We start from the raw sequence: 16,649 nt of genomic DNA on the forward strand, positions 1-16,649 counted from the left end.
GTGGGTAATCTTCAAAAACAGATAATTGAAAGAATACGATTGATTCTCGAACTTCTGTTAAAGTATATGAGTTTTCAAAGCTAACTCTGAGACCACAACGGAATCGCATTTTTTATATATACAGTACGTGAAGTTCAGAAATGAATACTCGTATCAGTTGCACGGGGTTCGATTCTCGTCCGCTGAAAATTTCTTTGAGAAAGGTGCATGAGATCTGAGATGAAACTATAGTCCTGGTCGCAAAGGTTCTTTTTTTCTAATCCCAATGACGCGTTTCGCCTGTGGTAGGCATCCTCGGATTGTAGAAACTGGCCACGGCGCACGCCGTCCGTAAAAATGATTACACGACACGAATACACCGCCAAAGTGCGATTAGAATATCAAAAAGTTGAAAAGCCCCAATGCCTGTCAAGTGGGTTTCTTACTCGTTGTCAAGCGTAAAGGATGCTTGGTTGCAGATACATGTTGTGCTACCGCTCCATGAAGCTCTTTAGTGCATCTGTTCCTAACTTGGGCGGCGTCCTTTACGCATGGCAACGAGAAATGAACCCACTTGACAAACATTCGGGATCTTCAATTTTTTAATATCCTAATCGCATTTTGCCAATGTATTCGCGTCGAGTTATCATTTTTACGGACAGCGTGCCCCGTCACCAGTTTCTATAATCTGATTGTGCCTACCACAGGCGAAACGCGACACCGAAATTTGAAATTAAAAACCTCCGCAACCAAACTGTGTTTTTGTCTCAAATCTTACAATGGTTGCTGTAGCTGCAACAGCGATGGAGTGGAAGAAAGGTGCATGTTCCACGACCATTCCCATGAAGCGTAAAATACATAAAAAAATTAATAACGCTTGAGACTGGTCATCGCTGGATGGCTGGTTCGATTCTCGTTTAAGTCATTACTTTTTTCGTTGTTTTCCAGTTCAGTTAGAATGCCTACCGTACGTCATTTAAATATAACATCCATGAAATATTTGCTAATTAGCATATATCTAATTGTCATTTTTACGAATAATGCACGTCTTCTTATTACTACTTACATATCACACACAGAAATCCAGCCGGCCTCGGTAGCCGTGGGGTTCTAGGCGCTCCAGTCCGGAGCCGCGCTGTTGCTACGGTCGCAGGTTCGAATCCTGCCTCGGGCATGGATGTATGTGATGTCCTTAGGTTAGTTAGGTTTAAGTAGTTCTAAGTTCTAGGGGACTGATGACCACAGCAGTTGAGTCCCATAGTGCTCAGAGCCATTTGAACAGAAATCCATTGCAAATAGAAATTCTTAGTTACCGATCTTTTATAAAAGGTTGTTTAATCAAGAAGAGACATTATAAATTTATTTTTTTCGTGTTTACGTATTTTGCGCTTCATGGAAGTGTTTGTGGGACAAGCGTCTTTGTTAAAAAACTTCACACGTTTGGAAGTCGAACCCGTGACACACACAGGAAAGGGGAGAAGTCTACCACAGAGCCACACGTTCCACGGAAAAAAAGGATTTGGGTAGTAGAGGTGCTATGAAAACTTCACAAAGTCGATTTTCTCGAGAATTTCTGAGAGTCGCATGGAGTTCCTTTATGAGACTGATATTTTACCAAAAATATCGCTACAGTTGTAAAGTTCTTTTATTATTACACGACCGGTTTCGGGCTCTTATACGCCCATCTTCAGGTGTCGTAACTTGGTGCTGCGACCACCGAGCGCCGCGGTGGACGTGTACAAAGCGCGGTGTGCTACCTACGAGCGCAGAACCTTAAAACTGTAGCGGTACTTTGAACCTCTGGTATAACTCTCAGTTGCGGATGTTCCTCCAACAGGAATGTTTGTACTGATATTTTACTTAAGAACTTCACGTACCATAAATATAAAAAAATACGAAAACGCGATTGCAGCCTCGTCTCCTCCTAATTTTCCAGAGAAACTGAAAATGAAAGTTTGTTGTCAATGTGTATTACCAGATTCGAGTCTAGGCAGTGAAAAATCCATTTTAATGTGAACACAATTCAAAAGCTGAAGGTAATTCAGAGAGCAATAGAAAGAAGCACGTTGAGATTTAGTAGGACACAAAGAAACACACCGGGAAATGGACATGTGGACAAGACGCGACTATGGCTGAAGTGAAGTGGGGCTGGGAGGGGAAGGTAGCGCAGCCAGTGCTTGATATGAGGATTAGGGACGACGAGGCAATTGGTGTTCTGGTTTTGTACGAAGTACCACTGGACAGTGCCCGTCTGACTTCGGAATGCGCAAGGGGTTTAACTGAGGCTGAGGGATTGGGGTTGTGTGCGTGTTTTCTGTGTGTAAGCTTGTGTTTGATGTTTTGTGTATGTGTTATTAGTCTGGTGGTTCGTTTCCTAAATTTCGTATCAGAAAGTGCGGCGAAATTTGTGTTGTTTCGTAAAATTTTGTGTATTTTTCTTGAATAAGTGTGTAAATGGTGGGTTGGCCTAGGAAATCTCTTGTGTGTGTGTGTTTGGGACGTATCTGCCAGCGCCTGAGATGACACGGAAAACTTTGTTCTGGAGACGGTGCAGTGCAACGCCATAGACCGTACCTCCGAGCCATACAGGATGAATGGAAGTACGATCTGGCGCCAGAGAAGGAGTTTCCACTGGATGGTTATACCATCGCCTTTATTGAGTGGATGTAGTGTACAGAAGAGGGTGCAGCCCTAAGGAAGCACTTACAGGTTTGCAACAGACACGAAAATACCAGGCCGACGACCTATTAGGAAGTTCGTAGGTTGCATTGGAAACCGCGGAGGAGGAGTAAGGATTGAGCCGTGCTCTATCCCAACTATGCGTTTCCGTGAACTTCGCTGTCTATCTGTGTTTGGTTTCCTGCGCTTGTCACGGTTATGTTGTGGTTCTTCTTCCTTCTACGTGTGGCAGCAGTGATGTGTATCGATATTTTCTCCGTGTACCATCTTTGGTTTGGTGCATATAGTTTCCGGCAAGGGACATTGAGTGAGTCGGTCGGTTGTTGAGGACCAGGGAAGTTACCTCCGTGGTTCGCCGGCCCAGGACGTCGAAGTTGAGTAGTGGTTTTTAACCACCCAAGCCACGTCTATTTATGCTGTGATTGTTCGCTTCGGTGGTTTTCTGTTGTTGAGGTTTTCCGGTGAGCAACACCGAGTGGTTCTACTGCTGAGATTTAGCCCCCATGTGGTGCAATTAACCTTTTGGTCGGCTACGATTTGAGTGCACCAGTGGAATTTTCTGTCTTGTGGCCGTTAGTGTTCTGGTTACCTGCCCTGGGCACTGACGTAAATTCAGGTAGTGTTATTTTGAGCGAAGTTAACTATTACCGTATTCCAAAATCAACTGTACCAGCGGAATTTTCTGCCTAGTGGCCGTTAGTGTTCCGGTTACCTGCCCTGGCCACTAACCTAATTTCAGGCAGCGTTCTTTCCTCACGTGTAGTCGCTGTCCGACATGGTGTGTAACTTTGACAGCTAATACATACTCCATTGTGGATTATCACGTTTGTAACATTGCCGGTTGGAGTTCTCATGTACTGATTGACGGGAAGCAAGTCGTTGTGTCGGTCGATCTGTGGCTGTCCCCTGGTTGGGTTCCGACAGATCAAATATAGTTGGGCTCACCACCTGTCTCACCTAAGTGAACGAAGGCAGACCGACCTCCCCGGAGGTTTTCTGAGTGCCACCGGTGTTTAATTGTCTGTTGTCAGCTATTTTAAATTTTAGGCTTATGGTTATTTGTTTTCTTTTCTTAAAATATTGCAAATTTAATTTTTAAATTTATCTTTCAAGCTTAAACACTGTGGCCTTCTGCCTTTAAAGATTATGGTAACACATTTTTAAAATTTTGACGTTTAACTGTGGCCCTCGGCCATTGGTATTACACCTTGCGTATGTTGCTTCTTGAAATTATTTTATTGCTATCTTAATTGGATTTTAAGATTTCTTGTTGTTAAACATGCTGGTCTTCTGCCTTTAAGGGTATATGCTAATATATTCTGAAGTTTTGAAATTTAATTGTGGCCCTCAGCCATTTGTGTTGCACCTTGCATATGTTGCTTTTTTGGGGATTTAAATTATTTCATTGCTATCTTAATTGAATTTTTGTTTTCTTAAAATTTCTTGTTGGCCTGCTGCTTTTAAAGGTCTATGGTAATATATTCTAAAATTTTGGAATTTTGTAGCCCTCAGCCATTTGTATTGCACCTTGCGTATGTTGTTTATGAATTATTTTATTGCTATCTTAGTTGAATCTTTATCTTGTTAAGATTTCTTGTTGGAGGCCTTCAGCCGTGAAAGAGCTGCATTCGGTAAAGATTCGGCTATGTGCCGCTTTGGTTGTAAAGGTTATTAAATTACAATAAATGACAATTAGAAGCAGAAACTGACCTCAACCGTTGGCCCTTTCCACAATCCTATTACCTGTTCTGTGCAGCAGGTTTAGTGGGCGTCTCAAGGACGAGTCTAGCTGAAGAGTGTTATACGTGAAAAAGTCTAGAGGGGGTCATTATCCATGGCTGCTGCTCTCCATGGTAATGGTGATCTAAATACACTGCCCGGCAATAAAAGCGAAGTTCCCAAAAGAGATGGCCGGATATCAACATAACTTCGCAGACGTACACACAATTGGCGGGTGTGAACAGAGTTGCAATTCTGTGTGACAGGCAGAACGGCTACCACAGTGCATTATTGGTTTTCGTGTTTAGTGTTGTTATCAGGCCTGGTAGGATATGTAGGAGGCGAGGCCGATGTCGGATGTTCAGTGATCATTGTGAACGACACGGAAATGCCACGTACTCGTATGACATACTCTTATCGGCGCCGAGTGAGGTGGCCCAGTCGTTGGCACTTTGGCCTCGTTTTCGGGAAGACGACGGTTTAAACCCGCGTCCGGCCATCCTGATTTCCGTTTTCCGTGATTTCCCTAAGTCGCTTCAGGCAAATGCCGAGATGGTTCCTTTGAAAGGGCACGGTCGACTTCCTTCAACAGCCTTCCTTAATCCATTCTCTCTCAACGAATCAACCATCAGCACCTGACAGAGTTTGAAAGGGGGTTCAATGTGATTGTCCATTTGGCCGGCTTGTCTAATTGTCCAATATCCTCTTCTGTGGGGCATCCAGATGTGCCCAGATGATGGATTCTACGGTAACGTGAGGGCCGGCGTACTCGCCGTCAAGGGAGTATCGCCGAATTGTGCCTGCCATCGGAGAAAAAGTGATAGACTTCGTGCAACATTCTGTGTGATACTGCGCCATTGGTCTGTGACAAGCAGCAACCGGACAGGGGAATTACCGTCCCGCGGGTATTCTGCCGTTAACACCACAACATAAACGGCTGAGACTGGAGTGGCACCGTGACTGGGAAGCATGGACTGTTGATGAACAGCATCGCATTTTGTTCAGCAGTGGCTTGCACTTCTACGCTACCTTTGAATGATAGTCGGCGAGTATGGCGGAGAGGTCATATTCTTCAAATGCTTTGAAGAGGTAGAGTGGTGTTTCTCCTGGTGTGTTGCTGGGTAGCCACCGGGTATGACTTCCAGTCGCGGTTGGTAGTGATCGAGGGAACTGTGACGGTATAACGGGAAGTCACGGACATCTTCCACAGTGGTATAGTGGTGCCATTTTTCAACAGGACATCGAGAGGCATAAGTCAAATACAGTGACCTCACATCCACTCTTTGGACATCAACCTGCCAAGCCAAGACTGAAGTCCAGGAAGAGTTTCCTAACAACTTCAATGGCTATGAGACTTAACTTCTGAGGTCATCAGTCGCCTAGAACTTAGAACTAATTAAACCTAACTAACCTAAGGACATCACACACATCCATGCCCGAGGCAGGATTCGAACCTGCGACGGTAGCGGTAGCTCGGTTCCAAACTGTATCACCTAGAACCGCACGGCCACTCCGGCCGGCCCTAACAACTTCACATCCCTTAGAAGGATCAGCTGCAGCTACCAGACTCACCGAGCGGAAAGAAAAATGCCAACACCTTACAAACTGGATGGAAATGGAAATGACCGTTTGGTGTCATTGGCTGGGAGGCCGCTTGCGGGGCAGGTCCGGCCGCCTTGGTGCAGGTCTTATTACATTCGACGCCACATTGGGCGACCTGCAAGCCGGATGGGGATGAAATGATGAAGACAACATAACACCCAGTCCCTGAGCGGAGAAAATCTCTGACCCAGACGGGAATTGAACCCGTGCCCGTAGGACGCCAATCCGTCACGCTGACCGCTTTTTTGTTTTGTTTTTGTTTTTATGTATTAAAGTAAGAAAAAATGGGGTAAAGGTGGTTTGAAGCTCAGACTGAGAGTTCAACGCTATTCTTTTTTATTTATTTATTTATTTATTTTTTCCGTGTCAGACTTACAACCTTTGCTGACATACATTTTGTTGTACTACCGCATAAATAGTGCCTACAATGCCCAAATGTTGACAAATAGTGTCTAATTACAAAATAAATTAAGGAAATGAATAAAACTGAAAATGTCCAAATGAAAGACATGAAGACATCGCGGGTAGTACAAATACAAAAGAAACATGCTCCTGTTGCAATGAAATGAAATTGGTGTCGGGGGCGACACCTCCTCACGACCCGACGTTCTCCAGACGTTGGTGTAAGACTGGGTCGTCTTCTGGAAATTAACTAAGGGTCCGTAAGTGTGATCGATGTCTATCTCGGCTTCTTCGTCTATCTCATCTCTCACCCGTCACACCCCATCTGGCCGGCGGGTCGGTAAATGTAAGTCGCAAGTAATTAGCGAAGTCTTGCCTATATTTCTTATGCTGTTGCAGCTTCGTGTGTCCATCCAGGAGAAAATGACAAAAATCCATTTTGTCCTTCTCCGATTAGTTATAGACGTAGCCCACAACCATTCCCCGTTCCCATGTCACTGCATTGGTTTTTTGGACCGGAAAATAAGATTCTTGGGGCGAAAGAAATGTGTGTGATGAAATTGTGTGAGGGGCAAAGCGCAACAGGAACGCCAATATCTGTCGTGCCAAGTGCCACACCAGAGCCGTCCCACTACATGCTAAACGATGTTCATCAGTGTCCACTGTTGCGCAGCCTAAACATAGTGGAGTGTCTGCCAAATGAATCGCTTGCCGCCGTTGATTCGTTGCGAACTTCCTGTTTACCACCACATACCACGTTGAGCGTACCAACGTTGGGAGGTAAATGTTCCGTATAACGCGCCATATCTGTCGCCAGGACCACTCAGCTGTCGGAGCGGACGTCAAACTGGATGACACCAAAAGAATCCCTGCCGCCTGGACACATGGAGAAGTGGGTCATCTGGAAGTCCTTGAACAGACTACAGATCGAAGTTGCAAGATCGAGGGACAATCTCCTTAAATGGAACTTCCAACTGCCAACATAACACTGTGTGAATGCGGTGAATTGCAGACAACCCGGCATCTCTTCAAATGTAACTCATGCCCAACCAGCTGTAGCATGAACGACTTAACGTCTGCAGCACCCAATGTAATCAAAGTTGCCCAGTTCTGGGTGAATACTGTATAGTTTTCTTTGTATGTATTGTATATGTGTTCATTTTAGTGTACTTCTGACACGAATAAAGAGAGAACAGGACAATGCTTGTCCACACATGGAATGTCTCTCTCTTTGATAGTTGAGATACTCCCGTGGCCAGCAAGATCTCCAGATCTGCCCTTAATATAGCATGTGCGGGACCTCTCTCCCAGAACCAGTATCAAGGTTATCAAGGACCATTTGTAAGCAGGCTGTTTAAATTTTTATGTTGGTAACGCCACGTAGCGCTCTGTATGAAAATCACTGACTGTGTTGTGTGCAATCTGTGGCTGGTTGGCATTGTTGGAATATTCGCTATTGTAGTGTTGGGCAGTTGGATGTGAACAGCGCGTAGCGTTGCGCAGTTGGAGGTGAGCCGCCAGCAGTGGTGGATGTGGGGAGAGAGATGGCAGAGTTTTGAGAGCGGACGATCTGGACGTGTATATATATAATGACGTGTATATATATATAATGACTTTTGAACACTATTAAGGTAAATACAGTGTTTGCTCTCCATCAAAATCTTTCATTTGCTAACTATGCATAACAGTAGTGTGTGCGTTCAGTAGTTAGAATCTTTTATTTAGCTGGCAGTATTGGCGCACGCTGTATTGCTGTACTTCGAGTAACGAAGATGTTTGTGAGGTAAGCGATTCATGAAAGGTATAGGTTATTGTTAGTCAGAGCAATTCTTTTGTAGGGATTATTGAAAGTCAGATTGCGTTGCGCTAAAAATAAAAATAAAAAAAATGTTGTGTGCCAGTTTATTGTTGATCAGAATGAGTAAAGAGAGAAATGTCTGAGTACGTTCAGTTTTGCTCATTTGTTTGAAAATCAAATAACGTAAGAGGTTTGCCAGCACTGTCATTCTTAATTTCTCTAAGGTGACGTTTCACATTTACAACAGTAGTGGGATAGCTTGCCGCAGGAGAGGATGCAGCGGCTTTCGACACCCTCCTCAACCGAATCAGTGTATCTATCCAGGCCACAGGGGGTGCAACGTCATACTGTAAGTGGACCAACACTACAAAGTTCTTTGTAAAATTGACTCTGTTTTAAGTCACATACCCTCACAATACATGAAGTTTCATTTTGTTTATCTTGTACGTGCTTCAGAATTTTTGGCAGACAGTGTATTTGCGAAGTTAAAGACATTATTATAGTAAATAAGTGACGATATAGTTCAGATTTCGTTGTTCAATGGGACATGCACAGTAAATTGGAAATTTGTGGTTAGATCTTACAGGACCAAACCTTAAGCTTACACACTACTTAATCTAACTTGAACTAACTTACGCTAAGGACAACACTCACACTCATGCCCGAGGGAGGACTCGAACCTCCGACGGAGCGAGCCGCGCAGACCGTGACAGGACGCCCAAGGCTGCGCGGCTACCCCGCGCGACGGACGGGTACAGTATTTCGGGAAGCAACCAAGTCCCATTATCTGGTGTGCCGATGAACTGACTATGCTAGTGTACAGTACGGATGGGGAGCAACGGCGATTGTGGGAGAGTAAGTCGTGGCGCTTCTGCGTCTGCATCTGGCAGGCATCACCTACAGATGCTGCTGACAGCAGCCGCTGGTGCCTTGGTCCCGTTCTACCAGCAGCGTCTGATGATGACTTCAGAGCTTACCACTAAATCTTCAGCTGCGTGAGATCTTCTAAACCTGGTGTAACACAAAGAGCAGAGACTGAAATCTGTCTCTGCAAATGATGTACAGGGAGTGCATTTGGTTTACCACTCTGTGTTTTTAGTCCTACCACTCGAATTATTTGCTCCAGCAATAATTCAGATCCATTTACACAGGCGCAGAACACGTTGATGTGTTCACACACTGAGCCGCGGTAAAAATTGCTGTTTTGAAGAGCGCGCCGCAGCGCGTAGTGTGAAGCAGTCGCCCTCCGTTTCTGGCGGAGGCGCTGCTGTGGCAGTCGCAGCTTTGGTGTCTCCCTCTGGTGGGAAAGGGGAAAGGTTGCCACTTCACGCGCATTTGAGGGGCGGTCAGTCTGGGTCAGTCTCTCGTCGCCAGCTTGCTAGTCTGTCTCTCGTCCGCATTTGTTAGGCAATTAGTGTCTGTCTGCCGTGCTAGTATGTCTGTCGTTCGGATCAACCTTTAAAGCCGGCAAAATGAGTGTCTTTCCACTCCGCCAGTAAGAGAACTCAACGTGTGGGCGCCCGGTCGGGGCTTAGTTCCTGCATGTGAGTCTGCGCATTAGGCCGCCAGTCTGCTTGAGTTAGCTCAGGCAATGGTCATTGGCGGTTGGATCGATCGGTTGGTCGGTCGCGCACTGAGACACGAGATAACTTGTCCGTCTTGAGCGTCGGCGCATGTGAGGTCGCCACGTGAGTCCAGTGGGCCGCGGCGTATAGCGAGGGGTAGTGGCTTCGCGGTCGACACGAGAGCAACAGGAGTCAACCCACGAGATCAGTCTGGCCGCTGCGAGCTGCGACGCCGTGAGACTTCTCTTAGAAGTTAAAATCAAGTTGCACCTTCGGTGGCAAGATTAATATTTTAATTGTTAGTGTTTAGTACGATTTCCATCCCTCCTACGGTGGGGGGTCATAAGTTGTGTGCTGGTGTAAATTGTTAAAACTCTTAGTTTAAAGTAATCTAGTGTGTTGCAGATTTGCACCAGTGTAGTCTTTCAGAGGCTGTTGTGAGCGGTCGTAACTGCGGCCGTGTCAAAAGGGAGTGGCAAGGTTCTTTGCCCGAAAGCTCATACAGTCAAAACTTGTTTCTTTCTGCCGCTCAATAAATTGTAACTTTAATATTTAGACGGTGCTTTCTGTTTATAATTTTAAATCTGTTTCTTACAAAAAATGCTTTTAGCACTATTAAAGTGAATAAAATTCCCATTTGTTAAAAGGAATTTGGTAATGATTTCATCAGTTACTCCCTGGCAACTACTTCCATGCTTACATAGTGTGATTAAATGTGTTAATGTTCTTGATGAATCGCTAGTAAATAAAATAAATTCTTAAGAATATTCTGTAAGAATAAATCACGGTTCACACGGCTTACGGATCATGATGTTTAATGTCTGCTTTCAATTTAGGTCGATGAGCTGGGAATGACTGCTGTATCCATTTCTTGTGTGTGACAGCTGACAAATTACACCAAGTGTGGGCGACTCCTGGGCTTCAGTGTCAGGTCAGGGTCACTCCCTCTGCATTCGGAGGCTTCGTTAAAATAACAAAGCGGCGACCGAAGGAAGGAAGCATGGAGTCGCGCCGCCAAGAGGAAACGGACGCCGATAAAATCGCGCATTTCCAAGAGCTGTGTTTGTGTCGCAACGCAGTCGGTGCGCCTTACGTCATCTACACTTTGCACAGACAGCCTCTAGTGGCAGAATAAGTCAATGTGGAATCAGGGTGTCAAGTTATGTCTAAAATTTCCGTCTTCGGCAGAATTTTGGTTCAAATGGCTCTGAGCACTATGGGACTTAACATCTGAGCTCATCAGTCCCCTAGAACTTAGAAGTACTTAAACCTAACTAACCTAAGGACATCACACACATTCATGCCCGAGGCAGGATTCGAACCTGCGACCGTAGTGGTCGCGCGGCTCCAGACTATAGCGCCTAGAACCGCTAGGCCACTCCGGCCGGCTCGGCAGAATTTGGCTCTCTCCATTCTCACTGTACGGTTTGTGGTGTTGATAGTTTTAATTACAGAATAAAAAGTATTGCTTTTCTGATTTCTAGGCAATGTATAACGAGGTCATAAGAATAGTTTCATATATATTTTTAATTATACTAGGGAAACAAAGTTACAGGAGAGTAAAGGACGCAACTTTTTAAGACCTTAACGCCCATTCGAAATATTTTCTACACGTATATTACTGCCGGCCGGGGTGGCCGAGCGGTTCTAGGCGCTTCACTCTGGAACCGCGCGACCGCTATGGTCGCAGGTTCGAATCCTGCCTCGGGCATGGAAGTGTGTGATGTCCTTAGGTTAGTTAGGTTTAAGTACTTCTAAGTTCTAGGCGACTGATGACCTCAGATGTTAATTCCCATAGTGCTCACAGCCATTTCAACCATTTTTGAGCTTATATTACTGTGTGCGACAGTTACTGTTTTCGAAATTCAACTGTGTATACACTCTAAGACAGACAAACAGTGACGCACCACGGAGGAATTATCCGAATAGGACGGAAATCGGTAGATGTGATGTACATATACGAACAAATAAATGACTACAATTTTAGAAAAAAACGTATCATTTATTTCACAGAAAGAGCTGCACAATCCGAGCAAGTCGACAACACGTTGGTCCACCTCTGGACCTTATGCATGCAGTTATTCGGCTTGACATTGATAGATTCCGTTTGTTGGATGTCCTCGTGAGGGATATCGTGTCAAATTCTCTTAAATTGACATCCTATCATGACCTCTGAGTGTTCACTTTTTGTTGTCAAGCAGTGTAAATAGAGACCTGAATTCTTGCAAATACACGTGAATGTGGCTGTGATCTACAGTGTGTACTTGAAGTTGAAGTTATTGTTTTTACCTTTCATGAATAGCTGAATTGTCTACAAGCTCCGCCATTGCGGAAGAAACGAGAACATCTAGGCACCGTTGCAGTTTTGATTATTTAAAACCTGTATTGTCAATAGGAATACCTGTATTATAATCGATTTTAATCGTGTACTGCTGCTGATTGCTGCTTCTGCTGATGTATTTGAGGAGACCAAACACTACAGTCTCCCAGCCACCCACCACCAAGAAGGTATCAGTTCACCCCATCTGTCTATCCGTCTAGACCCTATGTGCAAGTGGAAGAAAGTTTCCTAAATGGTGAGTAGCATGTATCTGAACGGTGGTACCAGCCCAGCATTCAGCTAGTTGGATATGGTAAACCTCCTAAGAACCACATCAAGGCTCACTGGCACACCCGCCCTCGTCATTAAACCGCCATACGAACTCGAGTCGGCGTGCACGCATCCCACCGAGTCTCGGAAGCAGGCGCTTTTTAACGCGCTCAGTTGTCCTGGCAGGTAGTTGTCACCAACTGATTAACATCACAAACATACAACAGAAGGACCGCCTGAAGATGTAAACAAGTCAGTTTGCCGAACTATCACACTCTATGAGTGAAGCCACGCACCTGAATACCCGAGAAAATTGTAAGGTTTCTGGTTTATTTTTTGTTGTTCAGGGTAGGTGATGTGACCTTTATATTCTCATTGTATGTGCCATATTTCATACATATGCGCTAAACATTTTTCAACCAATAGTCTTCGATGGTCGATACGTTACGCAGCGGTGTGTGATAGCTCCTGCTCTGTTTGGCATTTTGTTTTCCCTTCTGCTGAGATTTGCTTTTGAAGACTGTGAGGAGGGAGTGTATTTACATGCAAGGTCTGACGGAAATATCTTCAGCATTGCCCGTCTCAAGGCCATGACCAAAGTCAATACAATTGTTATTCACGAGTTGTTATATGCAGACGATGCAGCTCTGGTAGCAAACTCAGAAGATGAGCTCCAGTATCTAATCAACAAGTGATCACATGCATGTGGAAAATTTGGTCTTACCATCAGCTTCCAAAAGACTAAGATCACGGCACAGGGAACCACCCACCTTCCATCCCTCAGCACTGACGCCAATCCCCTCCACGTAGTTGATGATTTTACCTAGTTGGGGTCTACAATATGTAGAAACTTGTCTGTGGACACTGAGATTACCAATAGAGTTGCAACAGCATCGGCTGTCATGGGTAGATTGAAAAACAGTGTATGGAAGAAAGGACTACTCACATTAAAAACTAAATTGCAATTGTGTAATTCTTGTGTTATCAGCAGCCTTCTGTAGAGCTGTGAGACATGGACAACTCTTGCTAAACACGGATCCCGACTGAACAGCTTCCGTCTCCGTTGTCTCCGGAGGATCCTTCAGATCGCTTGCAAGGACAGCGTACCCAACACCCAAGTATTACGGCTCGCAAACACAACCAGCATTCATGCACTCCTGAGTCACCGACGCCTAAGGTGGCTGGGACATGTCAGGCGCATGGATCCTGAGCGAATACCGAAAAAAGTGCTGTATGGAGAACTTAGGGAGGGTATGAGGCCAGTAGAGAGACCGCATCTTCGCTTCAAGGATGTCTGCAAGAGAGATCTGACCAGGGCCAGCATCGATCCAAATCAGTGGGAAAATACAGCTGGTGACCGTGCCAAGTAGCGATAAGCTGCACTCAGTGGGGTTGGGCTTGAAGAGAATGAAGGTATGCAAGAAGACATTAGGAAGGGGGCAAGACGGAAGGAGAGAGTGGTCCTTCACATTTCAAATGCCCAAACTGCAGTAGAGTCTGCCACTCTCGATTGGGACATTTCAGCCATAGCAGATGTTGCAGAGTCTGAACCAACTATGATACACCATCATCCTTCGAGGAAGGACAGATGCCATATACGTTACGCCAAAGAGGTTCTGAATGCAAGCAGTGTTTCCTCTGTTTCCTCATATCTCTTCAGGTGTGCATCTTAGAGCCCATTTTTACCGGACTTTTTTTCTTGTTCTGGTCCATACCACCTCCTCCCATAACATGTGTGTTTGGAAAACGGAAAGTTGTTGTAGGATTTTTCTTTACTGGTTTGGATTAGTTAGTTCGTCGGTCAGGCGACAATAAGTAACATGGCTTGCACCCAAAAGTTAGTTTTACTACTGCTTTACCAATGAAACTTCCTGGCAGATTAAAGGTGTGGGCCAGAACGAGACTCGAACTCTGGACCTTTGCCTTTCGCGGGTCGGAGGAGCGCTTCTGTGGAGTTTCATGGTAGGAGACGAGGTAATGGCGGAAGTAAAGCTGTGTGGAGGATTGTGTGTCGTGCTTGGGTAGCTCAGCTGTATTGCTTCATGTTCGGAAAAACAACTTACACTTAGTTGAGAAGCGCAAGCGCGACAGAGCCACATGTACACACGCCAGTCAAGAAAACTGTATCCAGAATGAGATTTTCACTCTGCAGCGGAGTGTGCGCTGATATGAAACTTCCTGGCAGATTAAAACTGTGTGCCCGACCGAGACTCGAACTCGGGACCTTTGCCTTTCGCGGGCAAGTGCTCTACCAACTGAGCTACCGAAGCACGACTCACGCCCGGCACTCACAGCTTTACTTCTGCCAGTATCTCGTCTCCTACCTTCCAAACTTTACAGAAGCTCTCCTGCGAACCTTTCTTTCAGGAGTGCTAGTTCTGCAAGGTTCGCAGGAGAGCTTCTGTAAAGTTTGGGAGGTAGGAGACGAGATACTGGCAGAAGTAAAGCTGTGAGGCCGGGCGTGAGTCGTGCTTCGGTAGCTCAGATGGTAGAGCACTTGCCCGCGAAAGGCAAAGGTCCCGAGTTCGAGTCTCGGTCGGGCACACAGTTTTAATCTGCCAGGTAGTTTCAAGAAAACTGTAAATAGTCAAAGGAAAAATGTTATGTAATTTGTTGGAGAAATCTTTCCCTTGCTATTATGTTCTTTATTTTAAACCTATGATTACATATTGCTGCGAAGTAAATTTCTTTTCGAAATGGTGAGAAGCTCCCACAACAGAAAGAGCAACTTTCCTAGCTTTTCTTTCCGTTTATTTGGTGTGAATAGTATTCATGGGCAACGTTCATTTGGATATTAAAAGAAGAAACGCACTACATAAATGTGATACCCTCCTCATACTCTGGTGCACCCAAGCTGGGAGAAAGGACTTTTCAGAGCGTGACGCTGAAAGTTCAGAGAAGATAAACAGAGAAACCCAAACTCGGGAAACGAGAGTGTGGATATGCACCTGACACGAAACGGAGACCAACTTGAAGCAGTCACTGGGCTGGGATTTCTGACGCAGCGAAGGCAGATACAACTCTGAACATCTCTGAGCAATAGAGGTTCCAGAGACAAGCAGGCAGAGAACAGCTGCTCTGTGCAGATGGTGACGACACAGACTACTGGCACTGCGACTGCTTCCACTGCGACTACATGACGGCCTCTGAGGACTAGCTCACCAAGCTACGAAGTTGGACGCAGATGTGCAGCATCAAGCCAAAGCCGACAAAAACGCAGACCGCTCTGTTCAGACAGGGGTACCTTCACATTAAAAGGCACAAAAAGACAGAGAACCGACGAGTGTCATTCTGGAACATACGTCTTACGCTAATCGGTCCTCAAAACATCTAGCACATCCCCTAGACAATTACATACAGACACAAAACATCTAGCACGTGAAGTCTATAATAAGGTAAACTACTCGGACACTTCCACGAATGATTAGGTACTACTGTCACACATAGTGGAAGGTGGCAGAATAAATGAAGGTCAATTTCGCATCTTACATAAGAGTTTTATACGTCGTAACTGGAAGGTGAATATGACACCTGTTGTGACTTGGCAAGACAGCCAAGCCATTATGAGATAGCCGAAAGGCACGCGTTTAAGCTCACGCAGGCTGGCGTGAGGTCTGGAACAGTTAAAGGAGTTGAGTCTAGTAAAAAAAAGTACGTAGCTTCTGGAATACTTAACTTTAATCCACAATTGGTGAACATCGGTCTGACGGTACATGCATCACAAGATAAATAGCAAATGATAATGGCGCCTTGCTAGGTCGTAGCAAATGACGTAGCTGAAGGCTATGCTAACTATCGTCTCGGCAAATGCGAACGTAATTTGTCAGTGAACCATCGCTAGCAAAGTCGGCTGTACAACTGGGGCGAGTGCTAGGACGTCTCTCTAGACCTGCCGTGTGGCGGCGCTCGGTCTGCAATCACTGACAGTGGCGACACGCGGGTCCGACGTATACTACCGGACCGCGGCCGATTTAAAGGCTTCCACCTAGCAAGTGTGGTGTCTGGCGGTGACACCACAACACCTAACTTACGTTGGTGGTAATGAGAAGACTTGCCTATAAGTATGTAATGCGAAAGGGATGACTCTCAATCGACGGTATTAACACACCGGTCGTATGTAATGCATGTCAGTGAGCAGAAGGTGAAACAAGCAGCCAGAGGAAACGTTTTGTGTGGAAGCAAGAGCAGGCAGAAGCAGAGGCTGCACCATGGCAGGCACCAAGAAAAACTTTTAGGGGGCGTCCCGTGGCGGGAGTCAGCAACGGGACAGGTGACGCATACTGGAGAGCAAGTAATGGGCCACCAGAAGTAGGAC

This window comes from Schistocerca piceifrons, chromosome 3 (assembly GCF_021461385.2).
Source record: "Schistocerca piceifrons isolate TAMUIC-IGC-003096 chromosome 3, iqSchPice1.1, whole genome shotgun sequence".
NCBI classification, from domain to species: Eukaryota; Metazoa; Arthropoda; class Insecta; order Orthoptera; family Acrididae; genus Schistocerca; species Schistocerca piceifrons.